This window comes from Schistocerca piceifrons, chromosome X, assembly GCF_021461385.2.
Source record: "Schistocerca piceifrons isolate TAMUIC-IGC-003096 chromosome X, iqSchPice1.1, whole genome shotgun sequence".
In the NCBI taxonomy this organism is placed as follows: domain Eukaryota; kingdom Metazoa; phylum Arthropoda; class Insecta; order Orthoptera; family Acrididae; genus Schistocerca; species Schistocerca piceifrons.
The window spans coordinates 813,888,662-813,900,694 of NC_060149.1; the positions used below are offsets into that span (position 1 = coordinate 813,888,662).

General features: G+C 40.1%; 1 protein-coding gene across 1 annotated transcript in view; it reads right to left on the minus strand.

The window, feature by feature from the left end:
* Window positions 1-12,033, minus strand: part of LOC124722723 (GTPase-activating Rap/Ran-GAP domain-like protein 3) — a 346,637-nt gene that overhangs the window by 315,682 nt on the left and 18,922 nt on the right. The gene's annotated exons all lie outside the window — the stretch shown is intronic.

Below are 12,033 nucleotides of genomic sequence, written 5' to 3' on the forward strand. Positions count from 1 at the left end.
GGAATCAATGAATTTCCAATTGAAAAGTGCGCAAAACAAGGTCACTCTATACCTCGACAAATAGTTTCAGCAGTCCTAGAAAAAGCAATGTCTAATCTTATTTTGAAAACAGGGGGAATCAAAGTTATGGGAAAGAGATTAAATAACCTGAGGTTTGCTGATGATATTGTTCTATTTGCACATAACATAGAAGAATTTGAATTGCTGGTTAGCGAACTTGCGTTAGTTTGCTCTGAAGTTGGTCAAAAAATGTACTATGATAAAACCCAGATCAAGATGAATGAATGGACAGCAGAGAGCTCAATTCTAAGACGTTGGCTGAGTCGAAGATTTATGACCAATGTATACGGCCAGCAATAACTGATGACTGAGAGACATGGACATTAATTAGTTATCGTTAGAAAACTAACAGTAACCCAAATAGAAATGGAAACGTCATGGTTGCGCTATACAAAGAAAGACGGAAAGAAAGCAGTTGGTATCAGAGTACAACAAAGGTCTGTGACATAATGGAAAGAGTGAACATACTGAAATGGCAGTGGGCTGGTCATGTCGCTCGAAGAAAATATACCGGGTGGTCCAAATAAGTACTAGATTGGAACCCGATTTACCAAAAAGGAACAACGGGAAGACCACAGGACAGATGGGACAGAGATTTAAGATAGTCAGCTGGAATGAACTGGCAACGGAAAGCTCCAGATCGACAGAAGTGGAAGGACCTTCTGGGACCCTATGTTGCATGGCACCTCAAAGACGCCTCATCACCAAGTGATCGAATTGGCTGATGACGATTTATAATTTTAGGTTGTAAGTTTAATTTTTACTTACGTTAGCATACCTTGAATGATATTTTTCAATAACGATCTATCTTTGTTTTGTCATGTTAGTGCATGACCGTTACGCTATGTCAGAGATATACTTTTTTATTAACTTTATATCTCTGATAAAAGTCGATTTATATCGCGTGTAAAAAATGATATACGCCGCTTGAGAGTTAGTCATCGCTATAAACCAATAGCGGTAAATAATATATAAAAAAGCAGCTCTAGTGGATTATTGTTACAAAAATATACGTGTTATACAACTTATTAAGGCTGCAGTACCGCATACACAAGAAATATTCCACCCAACTATATTTTGAGAAATAACCATGGAGGAAATATCGCAATAATTGGAGTTTATTTGAGGCAGCATGTGAGAAACGTAACCGAAAAGGTACACCAAGTATCCTCCAGAAGACACCATAAGGTGTTTTGCGGAGTACAAAAAACAAATGGCTCTGAGCACTATGGGACTTAACATCTGAGGTCATCAGTTCCCTAGAACTTAGCCTAAGGACATCACACACATCCATGCCCGAGGCAGGATTCGAACCTGCGACCGTAGCGGTCGCGCGGTTCCCGACTGAAGCGCCTAGAACCGCTCGGCCACACCGGCCGGCTTGCGGAGTACAGATTAAGGTGTATGTGTGGGACATGACGAAAAGATGTAACTCTGTTGAAGGATCTTCACTTTTAAGTATCAGGGAACTGTTTGTAGCTAATGAAACAATAAGAATCATAGATTCTCTGAAGGTGTTCTAGCTACTTATGTGGTCGATATCATGTTAAATTGATGTGTTTCAGGAAGACAGAGAATGTTCTGCAAGAAATTAGGAATGTGATTGTATCCTATAATTTTTATCCATTATGGGTATACACATCCTCCGCCAACAGAGAGTTCGTTTTACGGAACTAAATAATCCTAATATGGAGTGACCCAGGGCTAAGAGCGCCTACAACAATTCTCATGTCATGTCGTGTTGAAGAAATCCTGTTTCGCATGTGTTATAGAGCTTTGCTACTTGCAAAAAACGTAGAGAAATTTATTGCCATGCTTACTATATATTCGTAATCGAATCGTTCCAACGGCCTGGCGCCACATTCAGTGAATCATGTGAGGTGTTCTATTACATTAAAGTAACTACATTACTCGAGCAAAATTTACCTAAATGAGAGTATCTCTCTCGGAGCGTGAGCGCAGCAGTAAGTTAATATCAGTCGATAACTGAATTTCTAAAATCAAATTAGGAACTCAGACGCGTGAAACAGCAAGAGACTAATATTATGGAATATGACGATTAATTACTGTCGTTTTACAGCACTGCCGACTCTGCACAACAAAAGCGTTTCTCCCATGTATAGAGTGGATAAAATGATAGAACACCGTGCTATAGATCGAATATTTGGTTGCGGAAAATTTGTTACCAATATGTATCCATATACATCCATGTACTCAACTTGCTCTTTTCTCGCACACTATCCTGCGAACCATGGAAGAATGGCAAGAAGAAAGAGTTTGACACAGTGCTCCACTGTAGACCGTTAGCAAAGGTCCGAGCATACGGAATAGGTCCCCAGATAAGTGAGTAATTCGAAGACTTCTTAAGTAATAGAACCCAACACGTTCTTCTCTACGGCGAGTGTTCATTGGAAAGAAGGGTACCATCAGGAATGCCTCAGGGAACTGCGACAGGACTGCTCTTGTTTTCTGTATAAATAAACGATCTGAGGAATACGGTAAGCAGCAGCCTGAGACTGTTTGCTGATGACGCTGTAATGTAAGCGAAGGTGCAGTCGTTGAGTGACTGTTAAAGGATAAATGGTGAATTAGACAGTACTTTTGTTTGGTGTGATGAATGGCAGCTTTCTCAATGTGTATAAAAATGTAATTAATGCGGATAAGTAGGAAAAACAATACAGTAATTTATGAATGAAGTATTAGTGGTGTGCTGCTTGACATAGTCACGTTGACTGGATATCTAGGCGTAACGTTGCAAAGCGATATGAGATGGAACAAGCACGTTAGCTCGGTAGTGGGAGAGGCGAATAGTCTACTTCGGTTTTTTGGGAGAATTGTAGGAAAGTGTAGCTCATCTAGAAAGGAGACTGCGTGTAGAACACTACAGCAATCCTTTCTCGAGTACTGCTCAAGTGCTGGGGTCCCCACCAGGTCGACTTAAAGGGAGACATCGAAGCAATTCTAAGGCCCTGCTAGATTTGTTACCTATAGGTTCGATCAACACGCGAGTATTACAGAGATATTTCATGGACTCAAATGAGAATCCCTGGAGGGAAGACGACGTTGTTTTCGTGAAACACCATTGAGAAAATTTGGGGAACCAACACTTGCGACTGACTACAGAACGATTCTACTGCAGCCAACGTACATTTTGCGCAAGGACCGTGAAGACAAGAGAAGAGAAATTAGGGTGCATTGGAAATGTATAGACAGTCACTTTTCTCTCCCTCCATTTTCGAGTGGAATAAGAAAAGGAATCTGCATCATGTAGATGTAGAGTAGAAAAACGAATGACTAGTAGTGGTACAAGGTACACCCGGCCATGCGCCGTATGGTGGCTTGCAGAGCATGTAAGTAGATTTCGGTGTAGATGTGTCGTCAGTAACGTACATAGTGAATTTAGAACTCTAGTTTAATTCTAAAGATTACTAGGTCGTAACAAAAGATTGCATCATTAAGAGACACAGTTTTCAAAACTCTTGTCATATTAAGAGATAACTGAATATGGAGGGACTTTATTGTAATGAATAGTCTAACCGCTACAGTGAAAATAGTCTTGGAGTTAAATGAAGAGTCCGAAGGAAGTTACATAAAATCAACATGTGAGATAGGGCTGCACTGTACAAAACTCAGATCGCATTATAGCGTACTCCATGGGCCAAAAATGGACTGCTGAAGACAAGGAAAATGCAGAAGAACTCCAAGGGGCACCTTTAACGTTTCTTTTTACAACAGGTCGGGTTAATGTACTAAGAATGACGAAGTAAACGTTTTCTAAGGACTAAGATTGAAAAGACATCCCCGACGATTTTATAGTATTAAAGGACGAATATTCGTTAATGAATGTGTAAAAATATTGTGGATAAGAGATACTACTTGTTGCCTAACATGCATACCTTTTCAAGGTGATAGCACTTGAGGACACAGGACCAAACATGTTAATATTTCATCTTTCCGGGCCACACCAAGAACTCGACAACCTCTGAATGACTGTTCAGCTGCAACGGGATACGGTGATAAGCAGCTCTCTACCTCACTTCTGAAGATCTCAGCTATAGATGGTATGCATTTCCACGTGATGATACCCAGAATTTGAAATGAGGGCAAGTTGTAGTAAAGATAAGGGGACATCCAATATCTTGTGGGATACAGAAATGTTTATCAAATCCAGATGATCTCAATATTTTTCCTGTCGCACTTCCAAACATATTTCTTCCATTTAAATGGAACAGTACGGCAACTGAACGAATATCAAAGAAATATAGTGGTTTACTGGAACTTATTTTCGACTCATAATCTGAATGTGGTAATATAAACTTCGTTCAATGTTCAAAAATAGTGCAGATGGTGTGTCTGTGACAGTACATAGCAGGTATGAAACATGTCTACTGCAGAAATTACCTTTCTTATGGTATAAGGACATCATATTGCGTTCTTTGCTCTTACTTTTGTGTTGTCTTTTGTATTTGTTTCATTGCTGAAAATAGTCAGTTTTCACCAGATAACCAGAAAGCCAAAATGTGGCTAACAGCTGGCGGCTAACCAGGATGGGCCACAGTGTGCGAAACCGCACCGAGCCCAGTGTACGAGCCGATGCTCGGCCAGTCACGGCTTTGCTCCGTCCTTTCCGGAATACCCAGCGAAGCACGACGTTTCGTTTAGTACTGCGGTGCGACTTTTTTTGTCTGCACGACTCTTCAGTTCGGCAGAATAGTATTGTCACCGTTGTTTACCCTTCGCTATTTGCTCGTGGTATGAAGGAAGTTCACAGGTTCAATGGCTTTTTGCACAAAAGCAGGCAGTCCAGCGATCTATCGTCATAGACATTTAAAATGAATGGAAATGACAGAAGACTAATGATGAGAATTCTCAATATCTACTTAACTGATGGATACCAGAAATTTGTTGTGAAGCGACATTACAATGCCATGCTGGTTCAAATGGGTCAAATGGCTCTGAGCACTATGCGACTTAACATCTAAGGTCATCAGTCGCCTAGAACTTAGAACTAATTAAACTAACTAACCTAAGGACATCACACACATCCATGCCCGAGGCAGGATTCGAACCTGCGACCGTAGTGGTCACGCGGTTCTAGACTGAAGCGCCTAGAACCGCACGGCCACACCGGCCGGCACAACGCCATGCTGAAGTAATTAAAAATTTATTTGAGAATGAAAGAGCAAAAAATTAGAATGATCGACAGACGCGATTCATTGGTCTATGCATCAAGAAGCACTTGGTGCTAAATTTGCAGGCATGGGGCACGTGAAGGTATTGGGGGTACGAACAGCGAAATTTCTGAAGTCGCAGACATTATTCCACTGTCAGCTGCAACCAAGACAGCTGAGAGCCAGTACTGGGACAGTAGTATGATGTGTGACTGGACCTCATCTCCGATTTTATCATTATTTTAAAGAAGGTTTAACGTGATTTAAACATAATTGGAGGAGCATTGGAACAAAAAAAAAATACTCATTAGGATGAAAAACAGAATAACTGTAATTCCTTATTAAAAAACATTTTGTATGTTCACAAATGCAATTTAAACCATTGTACTGTACGTTGCACGAGATAATGCCGGAATTCAAATGGTTGAAATGGCTATAAGCTCTACGGGACTTAACATCTGAGTTCATGAGTCCCCTAGACTTAGAACTACGTAAACCTAACTAACCTAAGGACATCACACACATCCATGCTCGATGCAGGATTCGAACCTGCGACCGTATCAGCAGCGCGGTTCCGGACTGAAGCGCCTAGAACCGCTCGGCCACAAGGGCCGGCCTGCCGGAAGTCGAACGAACTAATAGTTAGTTTTTATGGTGTAAGAGGCTGAATCAGAGCTTGCAGTAGTATATACACGTATCGTCGAGCTGCTATTAAGAGCAAAAGTTCGGTTTCATGTTTTACAGAGCCTGCCAACATTCGAGGAAATTATGCAGACTGTAACATGTCGTTGTATACAGAGAGCAGACGCTCCCTGAAAAAGTCTCGCGAAGTGTTCCAACCCGGAACAGGAAGTTTATATACAAGAGTACCAGAATAACTGCTCCTAATTTTCTGATGCCAAAGAGGACGCGAACATGAACATTAGTTATCGGTAATACAGCGTCTGCAAATGTTTCGTTCTCTGTACAAAAGCCATTGCTCATCACTCAAAATTAACATGGTCTTCTTTCAGCTGTGGCCGAGCAATTCTAGGCGCTTCAGTCAGGAACTGCGCTGCTGCTACGGTCGCAGGTTCGAATCCTGCCTCGTGCATGGATACACAATGAACTACTGAAGTTGGTTTGTTATTATTAGCCACAGAATATCTTGCGTGAAATTTGTTTACCTAGTTTCGGGAATTAAAATTCATAACATTGTTTTTCTACAACAGTGTGGAAAGACATGCTTCCTGATTACAGGACTGACACTAGAAGTTAAATGTCCTGCCGCAAGTATGTAACTTTTTCCTAGGAAATTTTCTGCATTCACATTTACGATTTCTACACAAATTTACCTCACAATTAGAATGGACTGCGATCGCTACAGATTTAAATAACATTTATCTACATATCTGTAATGTTCATTATATTTAATTATGACTATTTTGCAGAAAGAATACAGTTTGTAGCACATTTGTATGAGGTGCCATCGCAAAGATCGTGCTATAAACATCACACTCGTTTCACAATGATGACCTTCCAGCAGTTTTATTTCAATGCACAGTTTCCTTCATCCCAGAAGAAGTTCAAAACGACGTGTTTCTGGACATTGGTTTATTAAAAAATTTTTTTGATTTCACACCGTATATTATATCTGAAAACAAGCCATCTTCGGTTGTTTGCAGATGACGCTGTCGTTTGTCGACTAATAAAGCCATCAGAAGATCAAATCAAATTGCAAAACTATTTAGAAAAAATATCTGAAAGGTGCTAAAAGTGGCAGTTGACCGTAAATAACGAAAAGTGTGTGGTCATCCACATGAGTGCTAAAAGAAATTCGTTAAACTTCGGATACACGATAAATCAGCCTAATCTAAAAGCCGTAAATTCAACTAAATACCTAGATATTGCAATTACGAACAACTGAAATTGGAAGGAACACATAGAAAATGTTGGGGGAAGGCTAACCAAAGACTGCGTTTTATTGGCAGGACACTTAGAAAATGTAACAGACCTACTAAGCAGACTGCCTACATTATGCTTGTCCGTCCTCTTTTAGAATACTGCTGCGCGGTGTGGGATCCTTACCAGGTGGGACTGACGGAGTACATCGAAAAAGTTCAAAGAAAGGCAGCACGTTTTGTATTATTGCGAAATATGGGAGAGAGTGTCACAGAAATTATACAGGATTTGGGCTGGATATCATTAAAAGAAAGGTGTTTTTTATTTTGTTGACACCGACCTACAAAGGAAGGAACAAAGAAATGGTTCAAATGGCTCTGAGCACTATGGGACTTAACTTCTGAGGTCATCAGTCCCCTAGAACTACTTAAATCTAATTAACCTAAGGACATCACACACATCCATGCCCGAGGCAGGATTCGAACCTGCGACCGTAGCGGTCGCGCTGTTGCAGACCGAAGCGCCTAGAACCGCACGGCCATTCCGGCCGACAAAGGAAGGAACGATCACCACGATAAAAAAAGGGAAATCAGAGCTCGTACGGAAAGATATAGGTGTTCATTCTTTCCATGCGCTATACGAAATTGGAATAATAGAGAATTGTGAAGGTGGTTCGATGAACCCTGTGCCAGGCACTTAATTGCAATTTGCAGAGTATCCATGCAGATGTAGATGAACAGTTATTATGATACATGTGCTATAACGTTCTATTACAATCCAAAGCATTTGGAACGTATTAAAGCAAAATATTGGTCATAAGCCAGTCTGAGCATGCACGTGAGCCCGATGGCAATTGCTTAAACAAACCTCGTGACGTTCCCATTTTCCCACTTGAAAGAATTAAATACCAGTCGCATGAATCATGAATGAATGTGTGAAGGTCAAGTATACTGAGAAAAAATACCACCGCTATGACACTTTCATGTAATAGGAAACTGAAAAAAAGAGTAATAAAATTGATTTGGAAAGTAGTGATGAATATAATGTCAGGAACCCAAGACCACCACAGGTAGGAAGCTGGATGATACTCGACCATGAGCTACACGGCAAGAAAGAAAAATGATATGACTTCAAATGCTACTTAATAATAAAATCTTGTAAAATGTATGGGCACTCCATTTAATTTTATTTTGTGTATTAGTTTAATTTACCTTCACTTCACTTTAAAACTAAGGCTAACTATTATATTGCTTTGCACATTGACGAATGTCTGGTGTCGGTAACGCTACGATATGGAGTGTTCCCTCGGACCCCTCACGTTCCCTGATGTGCCCACACAAAGTATAGTTGTCTTGCCAAATTAGATACAGCTGCCAAGGTCACCAAGTCTGTGAGGCGTTGTTGATGCGTAGTTGATAGAGACAGTTCTTCAAACAAGATCTTTCTCCTTCAGTTACAGTCATTGCATGTGTACAAAAGAAGCACAGAACTACACATGCACTCGGAAATAATCTTGAAATCGCATCTTATTCGAGAGGTCTGATGGTTCCAAAGTACTGTCTCCGAAGTTTGAAATGTGAATTGTTTTCAGATATGTAATTTCTTCTTCTAAATCTGTTGTGGCATCATTATTGTATTCGTTGATAAATAACTTGAATGCCTGAGCGACCTGATCGTCCGTCATTTTCAACTATTTCCATACAAGCCCAAATGTGTCATCTTCATTGGTTCGTACTTGGTTTTCTAGGCAGACACTAGACTGTCACAAATGAAGTAAAAAAATCATTTATCTTGAGAACATCTTCCGAGCTCACATGTGTCAGTTCGTTCCTGGATTCATCACAAAAGAATTTGTTTTTCATAGTGTGCGCATGCGGAAATTCAGGATCGATATTAATTGCACTGGCAACAACTTTGGACTGAGAGAGAACGGCGTCCCGATTTTCGCGAAGATATTTTAAGTCATTTAAAAGGCTCGCAATGTTTCATATCACAAGAATAAATGATAGTATTTCGAACTTGTAGCAATTTGCTTCTGTAGTCACTTGGTACCAACAACTTCAGCCAAATTCATGGCATGATTAAACACTTGAAAGATCTCACATAATCTGAAACGCCCTATCTACATTTTTCAGATGACAAATTTAGCTTACTGAGTGTTTCAAAAGCAATGGCAGTCTTATCCAAGTGGGCTGCAGCATGAAGCCAAGTACTTCAGTGGGTGTCAGATATGGAATATAAAGACTTTCCAACGCACTGTCTCAGAATTTGCCATTGTTGTGGACTGCAACTGAACAGTTGTTGAATCATTCGGAAAAAACGTCAACTTCATAGCTGTCAGCTGCCAGGTACTTCTCATAATTTAGGGCTACGACAAGCACACGGAGAAAACTTTGCAAGAGGACTTCACGGAAGAAAATGTGTCGGAGCTCCTTTTTAGGCCCCACTCACATTACTTTCGCTGTCGTTACCTCGTCCGCGGCACTTACTGATAGGAACTGAGTGTTTCACAAGCGTTGATAGCATTAAATGTGCAGTAGTAACTCCTGTTTTCTGATAACAATCTAAGAATTTCAAAAACCGTTCATTTATTTCATATTTATCAATTACCTTATTAAAGTAAATATAACGCAGAATGAATGTTGTCTTTTCAACACGATTTTAATCAGGATTTGTGTCAACAATAATTGAATGATAATTCAAATTTTCTCTCTGTCCCGAGATGGCACTCCAGAAAGGATGGGCACGACTAGAAATAAATTCATTCAGGATATCACTATACAGATAATTCACTTGTGAACACTTTCCAGCTTCCTGTCCGTTTGTGACCTTGCTAGTGTGTTTTGTAAGACCTGGATTGTAGTGATTAAGGGCTCTAATATTATGAGGAAATTTCCATTACTTGGCTCTCCAATTATCTGAGACGAATCTTTGAAAGGCAAGTTTCTTTACTTAGAAGTAATGCCATATCAAGTGATCGTTTTAGTACCTGTTTCCAAATATAGGCTTCATTTTAAATCTGTTTCTCGATTCTTTAGAATATAGCACCAGAGAGTTTTGACTGAATCTCAAAACTTCGCCACTTGAAGTAACTTTTTTTTATGAAGAGTGCTACATTGACGTTCTGGGATCCTGTCATATAATTTTCTCCACTTTAATTTATATGAATTTCCTGATTTTGAAGAGAAGTATTAAGGAACTTTCTCAGCCTAACTAGAAAGAAGATGGCAAGGAAAACAAAATAATGCTTGTTGAGTTCGAAAGGAACCAGTCGTGGGGCACACATTCATTGTTCGGAAGTTTAAATAGAAGTAGAGATGTAGGAAATGCATGGGGATTTACATTTGCTGGGAAAATATTTTGGATGGTTAGATGACCCACATTTTACTGTCCTCCTATATTCCCTTAGTTGTAGAGTTTAAAGCGCTTAGGGTTCCGACATCAAAGCCCTTGTGAACACTTATAACTAGCAGCCCAATGTTGACGCTCTAAAAGAGTTTAAAAATACACTTAAAACGCTAGAAACTGAAATCTTAAGAAAATGCACTGTAAAATGAAGAAAGTTATCTTACATTAAAACGTTTGAAATGTTCAAATGTGTGTGAAATCTTATGGGACTTAACTGCTAAGGTCATCAGTCCATAAGCTTACACACTACTTACCATAAACTATCCTAAGGACAAACACACACAACCATGCCTGAGGGAGGACTCGAACCTCCGCCGGGACCAGCCGCACAGTCCATGACTGCAGCGCCGAGACCGCTCGGCTAATCCCGCGCGGCATTAAAACATTTGAAAATTTCATCATGAATTAATACCTTAAGCATAAACTTAAAATGGAAGCAACACGAGGTTTCAATACTATAAGCAACCTACTTAATTCACCTTAGTCCGAGTTGAATTACAATGTCATTTTCACGTTGTCGAATGTGAAATACCGTCGGTTATTAGCCAACGAGATTATATTCATCGAAAAGCTGCGTTCAGCTTCGGCTGACGAGATCATAGAGCACTTTCAGTGTGGAAGATCGTTTGACTGCTAAAACCTACTCATTCCTGTAAATGGATAGTTTTTACCTTAGAGAATGAGATCTGACACAAAATGTTGTATCTGGTATTTTTGTCCACCCTTAGTCGCAGTGTTTTTTGAAAACTTTTTTTTCAATTTAGATGCAATAACTGTAGCAGTTTCACCACAGCCGCCAGTCCGTACGATCTAACACTGTATGGCACTGTAGTAGCGACTACACAGTCAGCCGCTTATTGCTTGCCTTGAGCTGTGGCTTAAATTTCATTTCATTTTCACCACTACAACCAAGTTTAACATGTGAACGATGGGGAAAGATGCGGGGAGGCGGTGCTGTGCATTTCCGGCAACCTCGCGTGTCATACCGATAATCTGCTACGGTGAAAATAACGCATGGAAGTAACAATGTTTCGTGAAAGCGCATTTTAGCTCTTTACTCATGGTCACTCACCGCCAATCACAGGACATTGAACCAATGCACTCGTGGTAACACAGCGCCGCCCATTGATATTCTGCATACGTTGGCAGTTGTTTCAACGACGACGGCTTCCGATATCTAGCGATAAATACTTGATCAGAGACAGCGGCCAAATTGCAGCTCCCAGACAGTAAAAAGTGATTTATCTATACCGTTTTTCAGTTGTTCAGCTTTAAGCTTCCTTTGAATTTAATGAGAAATGTGCTGAACATTAGATGAATGACTTCTCTTTCTCAGCTGAATGATTCTCTTTCCTGCATTACCATTGGGCACTCCAAAAGTATCACATACTGTTTACCTTTCTGGCCATAAATGGAAGTTATATACAACGGCGCACTCGAGGAGATAAAATATACGAATTAACAAATTAATAAATAGCAATTATTTCGCAGTCACGTCAGAGATTTGTCTTTG